This window comes from Cotesia glomerata, linkage group LG1, assembly GCF_020080835.1.
Source record: "Cotesia glomerata isolate CgM1 linkage group LG1, MPM_Cglom_v2.3, whole genome shotgun sequence".
Taxonomy (NCBI): Eukaryota; Metazoa; Arthropoda; class Insecta; order Hymenoptera; family Braconidae; genus Cotesia; species Cotesia glomerata.
The window spans coordinates 19,011,983-19,029,273 of record NC_058158.1 but is presented as its reverse complement, the minus strand read 5'-3'; the positions used below and the strand labels follow the sequence as shown (position 1 = coordinate 19,029,273).

The 17,291-nt window shown below is 33.0% G+C and overlaps 1 protein-coding gene across 1 annotated transcript in view; it reads right to left on the bottom strand.

Annotated features, from left to right (window-relative positions):
* Positions 1-17,291, bottom strand: part of LOC123263793 (neurexin-3-like) — a 763,584-nt gene that overhangs the window by 501,777 nt on the left and 244,516 nt on the right. The gene's annotated exons all lie outside the window — the stretch shown is intronic.

Here is a 17,291-nt window from a genome sequence, read left to right as displayed (position 1 = left end):
CAAATTATTTCTTTTCCCACTTCGCCAATACTCAACAGCTCGTAACTTGTAGTCATAACTGAAATTTTCTTCATCTGCCCCTACGGAAAAATTATAGATCCTAGAATATATACTAGAATATACTCTAGAATATATGCTGTGATATACGAATATTCGCCAAAAAATATATGCTACGATATATGTGCTAGTATATATTGCAGTATATATCCCGGATATATCCATGGATATATATACTTGCTCTCGTATGTGTCCCGCTGTACGTAAAATTTTTTTGAGATCTATAGTCTGGTCTGTCATGAGATCTACAGTCTGGTTCATAATTAATGGTCGTAACACATGCATATATATCAGAATATATCATAGGATATATTCTAAGATATATTCCAGGATATATACTGGAATATATCCTAGAATATATTCTAGGATATTAGGGTGTGCAAAAATGTAACTTCCGTGGCGAACCTTTTAAAATTGGAATTTTGAGTTCCACTTTTAACAGCAGCTGTGTTTGGGCATTTCCTGGGATATTTCGGGTTGAGAGAATATATTTGATTATTTATAGGATTTTTAACAGGAGATTTAATTGGGCACTTCCGGCCAAATTTTGAATTTTCACCGGAAATACCCAAACTGAGCTTCTGTTAAAAAATTCTATGAAAATCAAATACATTGGCTCACACCAAAATATATCAAGAAATGCCCAAACGCAGCCTCTGTTAAAAGCGGAACTAAAAATTCCAATTTTAAAAGGTTCTCCAAGGGAGTTACATTTTGGCACACCTTATAGGATATATAGGAGGATATATTCTAGAATATATCCTAAGTTATATTTTTCGGCGAATTTTCTCATACTCAGCATATATCCTTGAATATATACTAGGATATATTCCCAGCATATATTCTAGGATACATAATTTTTCCGTGGGGTTGTGGTACAAGCGTCGTAAGAAGATTTAGGATTATAAAGTGCGGATGCATATTTATTATCTTCTCCGATTTCAACTTCACAATTTTTATATGGTTCTCCAAAATGTAAAGTTTCTTCTTGTATTGCTTCAATTGCGGTATACTGCCTGGCGTTTTCGGTAACACGGTGAAAGCACGGTTAATTCACGGTCGTTTCATCGTATAAGATTCGCTTTTATTGAGCAATTTGTCAGTCAGCATCGGATACCATTGTGAAAGACATCTATTATAAATTTATCAAATATATACGGTGATTTCACGATGCAAACATTAGAATCTACTACATTATGACCGACACTGTACGCTCAATATACTGTCGAATTACGGAAAATTCACGTTACTGTCACAAACAATAAAATAAAAATAATAATTCTGACAGTTCAGACCGGGACTCAAACCCGGATTGTTTAGTTGCGCGCCCAACGCTCTACCAGTTAAGCTATCTGAGACACTGTCCGAAATAGTATATTACACATCTAAAACAGTAAAATAAGAAATGTCTTAGATCACATGTAATTGTTGTCCGAGGCGAAGCCGAGGTCAATAAACATGTGATCTGAGGCTTTCTTATTTACTTCCCGTGGTGTGTATATTATTTTTCTCCTCGACGGAGGCGGAGAGCGGCATTTTCGTTTAGCGCAGCGGGATAAAAGTTAACGCTTTCCGCCCGGAGGTGAGAAAAATTTATTTAGTCACCTCATAAGGTGTCAAAACTTAGTCATTTTTTTTTCATTTTACAGATAAAAATAGCTTAAATAAATTTATATCTAATATATAAAATTCTCGTGTCATAGTTTTCGTTGCCATACTCCTCCGAAACGGCTTGACCGATTTTGATGAAATTTTTTGTGCTTATCCGGTATCTATGAGAATCGGCCAACATCAATTTTTCATCCCCTTAAATGTTAGGGGTAGTCCACCCCTAAATTTTTTTTTTATTTTTTAGACAAAATTTTTAATTTCTATTTTTTTTTGATACAACATACAAAAATACATACAATCCTCAATTTTCACCCTTCTACGATCAACCCTTATTTTTTAATAGCCATTTTAGTAATTTAATAATTTTTCCTCTCCGGTCGAAAACTGATCAATCGTCATTTAATTAGTTATCCCCGCCAGATGTCTACAGGTGTCACTTCTGACCCAGTAAACAGCACGGAGTAGGGATGAGAACGAAGCCGGTCTCCTTTCTTTCTCACTCCCTACACAGTTGTCGGCCATCATTATTGTTTATGCATCAAGTGTAGTAGTAACGTTGACAATTATTATTTTGCTATCTCAGTGTAACTCTCATATTAACTTTTAATCATTCCTATTTTATCAATAATAATTAAATTATAAATTTTGAGTGTATTTTGCACGATTAGTTTGTAACGGGGTGGTTAGCCCTGTCCAATTGGTCACCCCTTTCCTCTTTGAAAAGGGCGCCACTGGGATTTTATACTCGGTGTCCCAGAAACCGGGGAGCATGAGAAGGAAAGATCGGGTCGTGAGAAGTTGAGAAAGGCTGAAAAATTAATACTGAGAAACAATTATTAACAATTAACAATTCAATTATTTATTTAATATAAACAATTTAATTTTAACAAAATTCCTTAATAATATTATCCTTAAAATTAACTTATCAATTACTTAATTGTGAGGACCTTTCACCTACGCAGGCACTTGCCAAAACTTACAACTAAATATCCTCAAATTCTTTCAACTATAGTTCATTACGCATCTATCTTCCTAAATTCTAAATTTAATCATAGACCATTACGCATCTAGGTTCCTAATTTCTAAATTTAATCATAGACCATTACGCATCTAGATTCTTAATTTCTTAAACCCTCGTCCAACTGACGGAATAACAAACAACATATTTTACCCAATAAAAACTTCTTAATTATTCAATTATCTGAACTAATTTCACATAAACAACCTCGTCTACCTGACGGAATACCATATAATCTTACTAAATTCCATATAAAATCATCCACCGGACGTTAACTTCATTTCTCAAATTTTCTTAAATAAAATTTTAACCAATTTTCCTTAAATAAATTTAATCTCCAGATTAACTAAATTTACCAAATTCACCAAATTTTCTTATCGAATTTATCTAATAAATTATCCTTAAATTCAATCAATTATTTAATAATTGATTCAGCACTTTTCTAACTTAAACAATTCAATTACATTTATCCACCGGCCTAAATTTAATTTTCCAAAACTTTACAATACTATCATAATCTACTAAATTTTACGCCAACACTTGTTTACTGCAAATAAATTTTACTACATTACATAATCACTAAATTTCTGTACTAGTTCACTTACTAAATTTTCTACTAATATTTTCAATTAATAAATTCTACTGAACTCATTACAGGATTTACTAAATTTAATCTTCCTAAACAAAATTCTAAACATCAACTATTCGAATCCTAAGCGTCTCAATACAACTCTTAACTACATACATTCTAGAATGACCTTCACTGACTTAATTACGCATTTTCATTTCTTATTCAAATTTACTTTTCTTTATATCTCGAAAATTCTTAACTAAAATTAATTTATCATAGCCAACAGGCCTATAATAAATTACTTATAAATTCTCTACAGTAAATTCACAAATAAACTATTAATCTCATTCTTTTAAAATAAATATCCAATAACAAAAACTAGCTAAATGACCTTGGCGCATGAATTTCTAAAGTACAAAACTTGCTAATATGAAAATGACCGCTCGAGAAATTAATTTTAATTATTTCAGCCTCTTAATTAAATTAATAATCAATTTTGGCCTAAAAAAATCGAAAATACCTGGAGACTCAATTATTGTTTTATCCAACGACGACTGATACTCCGGTCCAACTTGGCTGGCTCCGCCGCTTGGCGTCTTGTCGTCTCAAACCACTATGTTAGCTTCCGGTCAGGGCTTGTCCAATTCCAAATACCGTAATAAACTCCTCAGTAGTTGCTTTCTATCGTCGGCGTTCAAAACTGCACTCTCTTGACTTATCTAATCTCAACAAGGTCACTGATTCACAAAAGGCAAAAGGCCACTGGCTTCCAGAAGGGAAAAAGCCTCGATGTTTTTCGTGCTCGCTCTTTTATAACCCTCAGCTCAGGCTCTCGAACTTTCCTATTGTTACGCCCCGCTTCATTTTCCGGGAACAGTAGTGGGGACTCTTGATTAGCACGCCCGGTGACAAGTCGAAACTCTTGTCAAAAATCGAAAAGTAAGGGAAAACCCTTACCTACCGTGCGTCAATTATCGGGGTCGATAATGACCCCGGGAAGTTCGATTTTCCCTGTTACAAGTTAATCAAGTGATTTTATAACCTCAAAAGTACTCAACACGTGACACGAGCTTCCAATAACAACGGATTTTGTGTTGTAAGTATACTTTTTTTTATTTATATCGAAAATGTTGTTGATCTTATGAAAATGTAATTTTAATTTAATTTTATTAAAAAAATGTAATTGAACAATTAAGATTTTCATAGTTTCCAAAAAATCAATCATTATGAATCTTTATTTTGAAATGTCAATGGAAATATTGGTTGTATGAAAAAATTATAAGAGACAATGTTTTCATAAAATTTAATTTTTTACTTTTGTTTGAAAAATTTTTCCATAAAACTTATATTTTTGTTATAATTTCATAAATTAAAACTAATCATTTCAAAACTGCGGCAAAAATCCTGGCCCTAATTATACTTTTAACATTTTTCATTATTAAATAATTTCATTAATTCTATTTATGTATGTTTTGTACAGTGAGCAATGCCAAGAAAACGCAAAGGGGCTGATTTGAGCCGCAGTACAAGTAAAGCTCGAAACTTGCGAAATAGCAGATCCGAAAGAACAGAAGAACAAATCCAGCAACAAAATACTGATGCACGTGTCAGAATGGCGCAATTGCATCAAGAAGAGCCAGAAGATACACGAGCTGAACGCAATGAAGTCAGAAAATTAGAACAACGACAATCACGCCATTTCACAGTCAATAGACGAAGAACAAATGACCAACAATGAAAATATACTCATACCACGGATTCCTATCATACCTAAAGATGTGCCAATTCAATTCAAACGTATTCAGTTTCCGATTAGATTGGCATTTGCAATGACTATCAACAAATCCCAAGGTCAAACGATGTCTGTTTGTGGATTAGATTTGAGAACACCATGTTTTTCACACGGACAATTATACGTGGCATGCTCTCGAGTGGGTAAACCATCCAGTTTGTTTGTGTTAGCTAAAGATGGACTAACAAAAAATATTGTTCACGCTATAGCATTAAGAGATTGATATTGTTTAACAGTGTTACTGTCATAATTGTTTAATTAATGATATATAATTTTAAGGAATAAATTATAATAACTTAAAAATAATGTTTGCCTTTTGTTATTTTTATATTCCCTCATCGTTCACAGCGCTCCATGCTTATTTCACGCATATACCACATTCTTACATACATACAATATACACATTCTAACATACATACATACTTACAATAAGTAAGCTATTTTTTGTCTACACTAGAAATTACTAGGAAATTATTTATATGGCAAAACAACGTTTGCCGGGTCAGCTAGTTTCTTCCGTAAATTCAAAATAACAATCGTAATTAATGATTCAAATTTTTAATAATTATGAAAATCTTGATTTTGAAATAACGGTGAAATTATTAATTGTACAAAAAAATTTCTGGAAAAGAAATTGCTTAAAATTTAATTAAAAAAAAATTTTCTCAAAATAATTTTCTTTGATAATAAACAATTTTACCGTAATTTTGAAATTAAAATTTTCGTCTAATACAAAACTCAAATCCATAATAATGGATCCGAATTTGTAGAATTACAGTGAAAATATTAGAGGTATAGAAAATATGTTAAAAGTTGAGTTGAAAATGAATTATAATTTATTAACTCATGAAAGGTTGAAAAAAATATTTCCCGATTAAAAAAAACAATAGTTATTATTACATTTGTCATAAAGAAAAAGTATTATAGTTCTTCATTTAAAACTATGAAAAAAATTCAACACTTGCTGTAGGTCATAAACTATTCTGAAAAGTATTGAAATGATGGATCTCTGATGATTGTCTGTAATCTGATTGATTTTTTATGATTTTACTTTGAAACAAACAAAATTACAATAATTTAATTTTTTCTTTCAAATTTTCCATCCCGAGTATTAACTGAAAATTCTCATTTGCCTATCTTTTTATTTACTTTGAGAATTTTTAATGAAATTAAAAAAAAAAACCATAGTCAGCACTTACTTATCGTTGACTTGTAAAAATTTCTAACTTACCGACATTATACGCTCGTTTCATGGTCGTTTCACTTACAGACCACTGTGCATACACCACCGAGTTATGGTTTTTTGACAATTTATATGTTTTCGAATGACTGTCAAATGATAGACGATCGATTGATGATTTACGATTTTTGCTTAGGTTTTTATCTAATCGGGGTAACCAAGTAAAAATTTTGTTTTTCGACGAGTGAAGTATAATAACTATACAGTATAAAAATCATAAAGTAACAGTGAAAAATTTTCACAATGATACTAGTCAGGCACTGTCAAACGACGGTCGTTCTATAGTCAAGTGACGATCATTTATCAACACTGTGAATTTAAGGTGCATTCACCGTCGTTTGACGATTATTTTATCGTGACCACGAATCTGCCAGGGCTCGTTCATAGCTGTCATCAATATACTCTCTAAACTATTTTTCAATTGTATTTCTTCATTATTTATCGGTAAATTTGGAATATTCATCGTTTGAAATGTAGTCAATAGTAATTGAATTACGTTCATGGAATTCACTCTCATATTGGAACTAGTGAGACGAATGATATTACACAGAAAGGAACCGTTCAACTGCCAGAAAATATTTTTTTCAACTTCTTAATTATTTCCTATCCATATTATCAAATTTATCCGGCACTAATATCCGTGTTTACACTCTATGATATTTCTAGTTATTTCTACTAGAGCTAGGAAAATACGATACACAATGTTAATCATCACTATCTGAATTACGAAATGTTTTGTCATCTTCATAGCCAGATAAGAAGAAATCCAAGTCTAATTATTAATTAAACTGACTTTTGTGAACTCCTTAATAGTATTATTGCTTACGTAACGTCTCATCAATGTTGATACTAACATTTATAATTCAGAAAATAAATTAGTTTTCTTATTACCTTATATAAGTAAATAATCTAATGACTTTGTTTAGATTCTTCGAAATGAATATTATGTTAGATCGAAAGAAAATAACGTGTAATTCAGCAAACTTTAGTTGTGTGTATTGTTTTCATGAAAAAGAATCGATAATGAAAAGAAGAAAAAAAATTGGTACTGCTGATAAGTGTTATAAAGTAATTATCAATAAAAGATGATTTAAATCTTGAATTTTAACTTTCCATAATTAATGAAAAAATATGTGTTTCCTATTTCTTAAAGCTCTTTCGATTGTTGTTGGTCCCGTTGAAAAATAATGAGTAGTTTATTTTTTCATTAAACTTTTGTCATTTTTATTGATTATAATAACTATTTGATATTAATTTTCTACAATCCATTTATACACGTTTTTAATCATTTTTCATGTAGATGATGACCCACTTGGTCGTTTGCAAAAATATTGACTGCAAGTATTTGAAACCTGCAATTGACCCCCTAAGGGGGTTAACTTTGGGGGTTGATTTCACCCCCTAAAAATGATTTTCTGCCGATAAAAAAAATATGTTTCTCTTAGATTTCGATGTAGAATAACATATTTCAGCGGCATTGAAATCGGAGGCGGACACCGGGGAACCTTTTCTTGTGTGTATAATTACTGAACTAGACAAGATATTAAAATTCTCTAAAATGCATCGTAAAGCTCTTTCAATAAGCTTTAATTTTCACTACTCGGAAGTGGTTATAGCCTCAGTATTACTCCTTTTAGAGTTCGTTTAATGAAACAGTTTTACTGTTGCAGCCGTTTTAGAATTATTGTCTGCATCATAGCTTAATCATGATGTAAATTCAATAATTACGATATTCATCAGTCTTTCGTGTAATGTTTTCGGGTAAGTCGTCAGTAAATATGTCACAAATTAGTTCTAAATATTAGTTTTTTTAATTAAAATTTTATCCGGTTTCTAAATTCTGATTAACTTGGAAACTGTTGTTTCTAAGCAGTTACTTAAAATTTGGACATTTATAATTCAAATCTTATAATCTTTGCAATTGTTCGATAAATATTTGGAAAACTTTTTTCTTACAAGATAATTTTTTTTTCAAAATTTGTTCTAAATAGTTTTAAATTTATTATTGATTTTGTTTTTAATTCATGAAGTAAGTTATACATTATTAGTATTTATATTATTTTATTAAAAATCAATTTTTTTTATTTGAAAAATCTGCTTTCATTTCGGCTGCCGAATGGCCTTTTTTGTGGACCTGTGTTATTATATCGGAGATTTTATCGGTTTTTTTTATTTTTCTCCGTTTTTTGCAGTTTGACCCCAATTTTGATAGATTCGTGTCCAGCGGTAAAAAATACGTCGGAAAATATATGTCACACACCCAGCACCGACCACTTTTTTTGTAGACCTGTGTTATTAACACACTGCTGAGGGCCAACGACACAACGTTATTGGCTTAAACCCGGTATCTTTTTCACATCCATTGAGGGTAGTAACTTAATTGGATCCGAGCTATCCTGTAAACTAATACATACTGAACCTGCCGGAATCCAGACATTTCTCTTATTTATCATCGGGAACTGCCTCACAATGTTCTGACGTAACTTTTAAACAGCAGAAGGGTAACGTCTATTAATATAAACTGGCAAATTACGAACACCTTGAACTACCAGATCTGCTGTAATGTCATGATGCACTTTTTTCGCCTCAAAAAATTTATTAATAATAATCGAGGGCTGACATTTCATTAGAATATCCCGGAAATGTGAAGAATCATTCACAGCAACACCTTTTTCCTCTTGCCAAGTCACTCCACAAACGAAATATGTTGGTTATCAAGTCCCTGATGCCCTAAACATCTACTTTAATTCATCACAATACTACTCAAGTTTTCAGTAGGTAGTTCAGGGATTCCCGAAATAATAAGATGATCAAAAAGCTGTTCTGTCTCTAAAGATAATTGCCGCATTTCAATGTCCTGCAACTGCTTGAAAGTCTCTACATTTGAAAGAACCTCCGAAAAAGCAGCGGCAGAAGCATCTTCAACTGCAGTAACACGTTTATTCAGGCTCTCATAATCCTTACGTAGATTTTTGCAGATCTCATTAAGGTCATCTAATTTTTCAATAACACCGTCAACTTTGTTGCTAATATCCTGAATTAACCCAAGTTTTTCATTAATCTGCTCTAATACAGCAGATTGTGGTAGAGATTGGACCTGAGACTGAACAGCAGGATAAATAGGACACTTATCAGCTACAAACTCCACAACATAAGATCTTGAACGTAAAGCACATCTAACTTTGACACATGTCAAATGAAAGCAATGTTCACAAACAGCACCTGTAGCGGCAAAATTATCGTCGGTTATCGAACGAATGCAGATACCATACCAGTCAGAAGCTCTGTTTGGCATAGTATAGATGGCAATAGCAGAACTCCAAAACAAAATAACTATGAGGCCAACACACCATAGCTAATGCTGAAAACATGTGTTACAAAATTTAACTTGCAAAATAAGTCCGTAAATAATAAAGTACCAAAACGATAAATAGCACAACTTGAACCAAAAAAAAAAATTATCTAGATATGATATAAAATAAAAATTAATAAACTGAAATTAATCACAAAATTAATAAAGTTATGCGGAGCGATACACAACCCAACCACTCAGTATAGCAGCGCCCTCGTTGTTTAATAGCGCCCATTTTATACGTTTAATATATATATTGTAACAGGGTAAAATTACCCTGCATCGATAAGTCACCAGAGATCGATAACTATTCGACTAGCACTGGTGCGCCTCGATCTTCGGGCCTAAAGAGAGAGTCGGAGGGGGTATTTTGGGGGTTATTATATAGGTGAGCCGTGCATTGAGAAAGGGAGAAGTAGTGTAACCGCCAGACAGTGTGCCACAGAAATCAAGAGGGACCGATCTCCGGAGTAGTTACAAGACGACAGAAGCCAATAACATCTAGGACTCCAATCTCGAGTAGTGAGTTAGATCATCGTATATTCAACAAGGTATTAATAATTACTCTGTGGGCTAGGAGTGGACCGCAGGGCTTATACTCGGTTTAATTCTCCTCTGATTAATTATTCTCAATATAATTAATAATAATTCAATAATTATTTAATTGCAATTGATTTTGATTCGTTAGTTGCCGTTGAGTGTCCCTCAAGGGGATTTATACCCGAGGACTGCTCAAGGACCTTGTGGTGTTAATTGTCGTGAAAATTTATTTTATTAATTTACTCAATTAATTATAATTAATTCTGAACATCTGGAAAATCGGTTTAGTTGCATTTATTTTATTTAATAAAATAAAACCGAAAAATAAAAGCTTTGAGAAATTTCCATTGTCGTCTCACGGATCGGGCAAGCGTCGGTCGCACTTTACAACGCAGTTAACGTATACCCAAGGTCAAAGATTACTACGCACTAACGAACATCGGCGTCCATTTTGAGCGCGCAAATTCTTTACTGATTATTTCACGTGATAATTTATTATTAAGAACAATTGAATTATTATTAATTAATATTATTTGTTACAAGGAAATAATTATTTAACATTATATTATTTATTGAGAATTAATTTATTGAGGTTTCGGCACAATTAAGAGTGATTTACCCGTGGATAATTTTTCGTTAATTTATTTTATATTGAAATAAATTGTTTATAAATTATTTATTTAATCGGAAAATTCCCCGCGGTTATTTTTGTATATTGAATTTAAGTTCTGGAAATTTATTTTAATAATTTTTAATTTCATCATCTTAGAAAATTCTTTAGAATTTAATCAACAACGTGGATTATTAAATCCGGGAATTTTAGTTATAATTAATTGATGAATTTTTACGAGAATTATTTTATATTCGAGAAATAAATTACGAGTCGAATTTGGGAATAAATTTAGACGTTAAATGTTCTTAAAATTTATTTAATGTTGAGTATTAAACTCGTGATTAAATTGGAATAAATTTAGGCGTCGGTTTTTAGTTTAGAATTTTGGAGATTAAATTATTAGTTGTGAAAATATTTTACAATTTAGTTGTTAGCTAATGACTGAAATAATTAAGTAAAATTTAATGTAATAATTTTCTGATGTTAAATTTTTGTAACAACTTTTATAAGTTAAAAATAAAAGTAAAGTAAATTCAAAGTGTGTGTGAGCGGGTTATGTGTGTGAAAATTGTGCGGGTTATGTGCGATAGAGAGTATTAATAGTGTAATAAGTATTGGTAGTCACGTGGACTTAAAATTGAGTTAAAAGTGTGTGGAGTTAGTTGTGTTCAGTCGTCCGGTGGACTAGTAATTTTAAGTTTAGTTTTAGGCAGGTGTGGAAGACCGTTAGTTAGAAAAAGCCCATTAGTTTTAGTCAGGTGTGGGAGACCGTTAGTTAGAAAAAGTCCAACTACTTTTAGTCAGGTGTGGGAGACCGTTAGTTAGAAAAAGCCCAACTAGATTTAATCAGGTTGTGGGAGACCGTCAGTTAGAACATCCCAGCTAGTCATCGAATCGTCGTTTGGAAAGGTATCGTTGTAAATATCGTTTGTATCGCAGTTATTTCTCCGCGTTGCTAGATAATAAGTTAATTATAGTGTGAGTGAGCGTGTGCACAAATTATTAAATTGATTTTGTTATTAATAAATACCGGTTATATTGTTAAATAAAAATTTATTTATTTCAGATCACCTTCCTCCACTCTCTCTCCCTGTAAGATAAGCTCAGATCTGGTTCCGGTTCCAGGAACCGTTATTAAAAATCCTGGTGGCGCCCTTTTATTTATTAATTGATTTATTTTGTTTAGTTTTATTATTTCAATTAATTTAATTTAAGGGGCCAATTGAGCGGCATAAAAACCCGTTACAATATTATTGTACAATAACCGTTTGTGCAATAACCGTGCAATATCATTCATAAGTAGTGAGACTACTTATCGGAATGCGCTGAAGATATTAAATGAGTGCTATGGGATTATCACTTGGACCCAATGCTCATTTCTACGTTAGTAAAGAGGACGCAGAGCGCATCTCAATTTCGGACACAAGAGCGCAAGGGTCGACGCGCGAGGGGAGAATGGCTCGTAAACAACAACAACTAAACATTTTGGAGGCAAACGACGAAGCAGAGGGTTCCTCTTATGGTGCTGGAATAGATGACATGATGTAAGTTGAAAAAAAAAATTTTTAATTTAGTGTAAATCGTTCCCGAAACTTTAAACGCGTTTATCTCAAAACCGTGTTTTCAGAGTTGGTGAGGAAAATTTCTCCGAAACCGCTAAACCGATCGGTTTGAAATTTTCACACGACTTACTCAGATATATTTTTCAGGTAATGATCGAAGAAATAAGGTTTTAGACAATAATTTCGATTTTTTAAGCGACTTTGAAGTGAAAAATTTTCATGAAAAACTGAATTTTTTTTTGAACAGCCGCCATTTTGTCAAAAATCAAAATTTTGACTAGACCATCGATCATTACCTGTAATTTATTTATTACAAAACTAAATATTTTTGGTTTTTGGTTTTCAGATAATTTGGACCAGAGATATCTTGCTCACCGCCAAGCACTTTTTTTTGGAGGTCTCTCCGCAGATCATCTACAGGAGCTAGGAGATCCAATATTTTTTTTAATAAACCGCTGATTGTTAAAGTACATTAAATTCTGTTTAAGTAAATTTTTTCCATTAATGTATAAAATAAAATGCCTCTTTGGAAAAAATTCACAAAAAAACGCGTTTTTTCTGTCTCGCAAGTGGATATAACCTCTTAATGCAGTCGAGAAAGTATATCCAGACACTGAAGTATCTGGATGTTCATTCCACTTCAGACAATCTTTATGGCGTAAAATCCAAGGAGTAGGATTAACGAACAATTATAATGATGACGAATTCTCAACTAATATAAGAATGCTAATATTAGAATGTTAAATGCTCTAGCATTTGTACCAGAAGAAGATGTTGTAAGTTGCTACTAATTATTGTTAAAAGATGAGTTTTACATCAACAACGGAGATGAATTAGCTCCATTTAGTGATTATTTTGAGCATACATGGATCGGTAATGCTGGAACGCGAGGCCGTAGGAAGTCACCAATATATAAAATTTCAATATGGAATTATTTCGTCACAATTCGTTCTGGATTACCCCGAAGTAATAATGCCGTAGAAGCATGGCACAACGGTTTTATTTCAAAGGCCCAAGGATGCGATGTATCAATTTGCAAATTGATTGAATTGATTGAAAATGATTGTTGAGCAAGTTATAGACGAGCTGTACTGTAATCAAGTAGATACTGATGATGTTCCTGCTATACCATGCAAGAAATATGGTGATCTTAATGCTCGATTGCTTATGATTATTGATACCTATCACTGCAATGGTGATGTGATAAGTTACTTAAAGAAGATCGCAATGTTTCTCACTTGTAATTGTAATTAACAAAAATATTATTGTAAATTATTATTAGATGTATATAATTATTATATTATTTCGATATTGTGTTGGATTATTTCTGAGTAAACACACATATAAATCTTGTTAAAAGTGCACAACATGATTACAGGCATCTGTGTAGGACTATTTCTGAGTGAACACACATATTAAGCTCGTTAACAGAGCGCAACACAATTACGGGCGTTTGTGTTGGACTATTTCTGAGTAAACACACATATAAATCTTGTTAAAAGAGTTGGAGTCCAGGGATAAATCCCCGGTGGGGGTTGGGGGGGGGCGAAGCCCCCCACTAATAAAAATATTTTCTTATTAATTTAATTGCTTGTTAGGTCGAATGTCAGCTTGCTTAAATTAATTTTAATTTGTGATATTTTCTAATGCTCACCGAGGGAAAATTCTCACCAGTACCCTAAGACAAAGGGTTGCAGCTCACCGAGGGAGAGCAGATAAAATTATAAAAACTCCAGGTACAAATAACAAGTCTTAATTATTTCTCGGTTCTGTGGCATCAGCCAGGCCATCATGTCGGCTGAAGGTTACCGATACCGTCACAATCGTTAGTTTATGAGAATTAAAATTAAACTAAGTTATGAAATTAGGAAAAATTAATTAATAATACCAGGACTTCTTTCAGGTTCTTAATTAAATTATTTAGGCAAAAAAATTAGTCTATGCCAATTTATTTATTTTATACATAGACACTCTGAACTTATAGTACCAGGAATATATTTCGGTTTATTAATCGCATATTTTAATGCGATGTGAATATTTTGATTATTAATAATCGTGTAACTAATAATTTGGTTTGAACCGCCACATTAAAATTATTTAAGACAAGAATTTATCTAACACTAAAATTAATTCCATCGATTTTCAGCGGAATATTGAATAATTCGTTACAATTAAAATAGAACTAGGATGAGGAAATTGTTCTTATTGCGAGATCGTGGGTTTGTAACAGATGAAAATTAATGTATTTTCCAAAAATTTGATCTATGCAAAATAAATTTGGCTAATTATTTAAATAGAATTTGTAAAAAACATGTTAAATTTATTTTCTGTAAGAAATTGATGTCACTGAGAAAATTTTAAATAACAGAAAAATTCTTCGCATTTGAAGCTAGATAGATTTCAACTTTACTGATGAGACTTGTGATGACTTGAACTAAAACTTTCAATGCTCCATTTAGAATCTGTGCAAATCAAAACAATACTCCAATTAAATTACAAGTCTAGATCTAAAAATGCAATTCTATAAAGCGCTCAGCGAAGCGGGCGGGTAACAGCTAATTAATAAATAATAGATATAATCGCATCAAAAATCTTTATCAGTACTTCCGACTACATTGAAATCAGTTTTCAGCGCTTTATAGCGATACACGATAGCAATAACACGATACGAATCGTGTGCTATATAAAATAAGTTTTTCTCAATAAATTTGGGAAGTAAAAACGAGAAAAATCAGGAAAAATATGTTGTTTTATAATTTTAAGCCGTTTTTTTGATAAAAAGATTAAAAAATTGTGAAAGTCATCGTATATTATTTTAATTTGAACTTTAACTGCGAATAACTTTTAACCGAGTTGACTAAGCAAAAAATTATATCAGACTTTTTTTGTAGGCCGTTCAGTTTCCTACAAAAATATTTATTTATTTTTACCACACAATAACTCGTTGAGACTCATCATAATTACAAGAAAAAAAAAAAAAAATTTCCCGTGTTATTTAATCGGAAAATCAAGAATCACCATGTGACACCTCTAGATATTGATATTAAGAGCTCAAACTCTACCAGAATTTTATTTTCGTCATTTTAGACGATATTTTCGTAGTAGCTAAAGAAAAAAAAATTAAAAGTTTTTTTTGGCCCAGCCTAATGGTATACTCTTCTGGTTTCGGGGTAGATCTCTTAGAGTAACATGAGGGTCCGGGGGACAGTGTGCGCTGTATGGACAGCATGTGTAGTAACGTCATGATCCAGTACAGTGACGTGAGGGTCCGGGAGACAGCGCGAAGTCGATAGAGTAGCGTGAGGTTCTAGTGGAAAGCGGGCTCTACAGCAACGTGAGGGCCTGCTGGAAAGCGCAAAATATAAACGAATGAGAGTTGTGTGTGTGTGTGTGTGTGTATGTGTGTGTGTGTGTGTGTGTGTGTGTGTGTGTGTGTGTGTGTGTGTGTGTGTGTGTGTGTGTGTGTGTGTGTGTGTGTGTGTGTGTGTGTGTGTAAACTCCTTATAACTTTTGAACGGCGTGACCGATATAATCGAGGTTAATGCCACTCGACAGGGCTTAACCAAACTTAGATTTCAAAAACAATTTGGACCGATTTAAATTAGTAGATTTCGAAAAATCTCGAAAAAATTACAATAAAAAATTAGAAAAACGGTTGACACTGAAGGCCATCCCTGTAACTTCTCGCTACTTTCGTGATTAAGCGCTCAAAATTGCACTTATTACGATTTTGAGCTCTTCGAGCTTAAAAATATAATTTCCGTATAGTTTTGAGCTCTCCTGGCTGAAAAGTATCATAGGAGTTTAATAAAACACTATTTTTAGAATTTTCCAACCACTATAACTTTTAAATGAATCAACCGATTTTCATGCAGTTGACAACATTCGACGCAGTTTTTCAAATTCTATAATAAACTTTCAAACGCAGATTGATCAGACTAGTCATTTCGCTGTAATTCAAATCAACGATAACTCACGAAGGAGTCAACCGATTTTGACAAGCTTGGTAGCGATCGACGTGGTTTTTTGATGTTAAGAGCTGATTAGTTTTTTGAATTGTCGGATCAGTCGAGCCGTTTGAAAAATACTAAAAAAAAACCACTTTTGAAAAATTTTTTTTTTTGCAGTTTCTTTTAAATTTCTCAAAATCTATCGGTCTTAATCGGTCTAACTTGTATTCTAAATTTAAGTTTAATCAAATCCACTCGAATGGCACTAACCGCGATCAAATCGGTCAAGCTGTTCGAAAGTTATGAGAGGTTTACACACATACATAAACACACACACACACACATACACACACACACACACACACACACACACACACACACACACACACAGTCCTGCCCAGGAGCTGCTGAAGACGCGGAGCACGTCTTCTTTGTATGTCCTCGTTTCGATCCACAGCGTGAAGAACTGGAGAGGATCCTGAACCAGAGAATGCAACCAGATTCACTAGTAGAAGCAATGTTGTCATCAGAAGCTGCCTGGAACGCTACCAACACGTTTGCAACAGAAGTCCTTAAAGACTTGCGTTCCACCGAAAGAAAAAGAGCAAATAGCAGAAGATAGAAGGAAGATAGTTAACACCTTAGCCACCAGAAGGAAGAGCAGTAGCTAGATCCTCCCTTCACGAAGTAATGCCTGACGGCGGTTTCCATAAGGGATTAGAGGAAAGAAGGAAAAGGGGTTTAGGGTTTAGTGGGTAGGGGCGTTAGTGTCAAGTTAGTATGACGCTGCGTCGAGTCGCCACATATCCAGGCCAAACAGCTATGCCTAGAATCCGTAAAAAGGATTCCCCCCCCTACAAAAAAAAAAAAAAAAAAAAAAAAAACACACACACACACACTCAGACACACACACACATACACTCTCGGGGCAGAAGAGATACTGCTACCGGGCGCGTCTCCCCGAGCAGATGGGAGAACGCTCGCT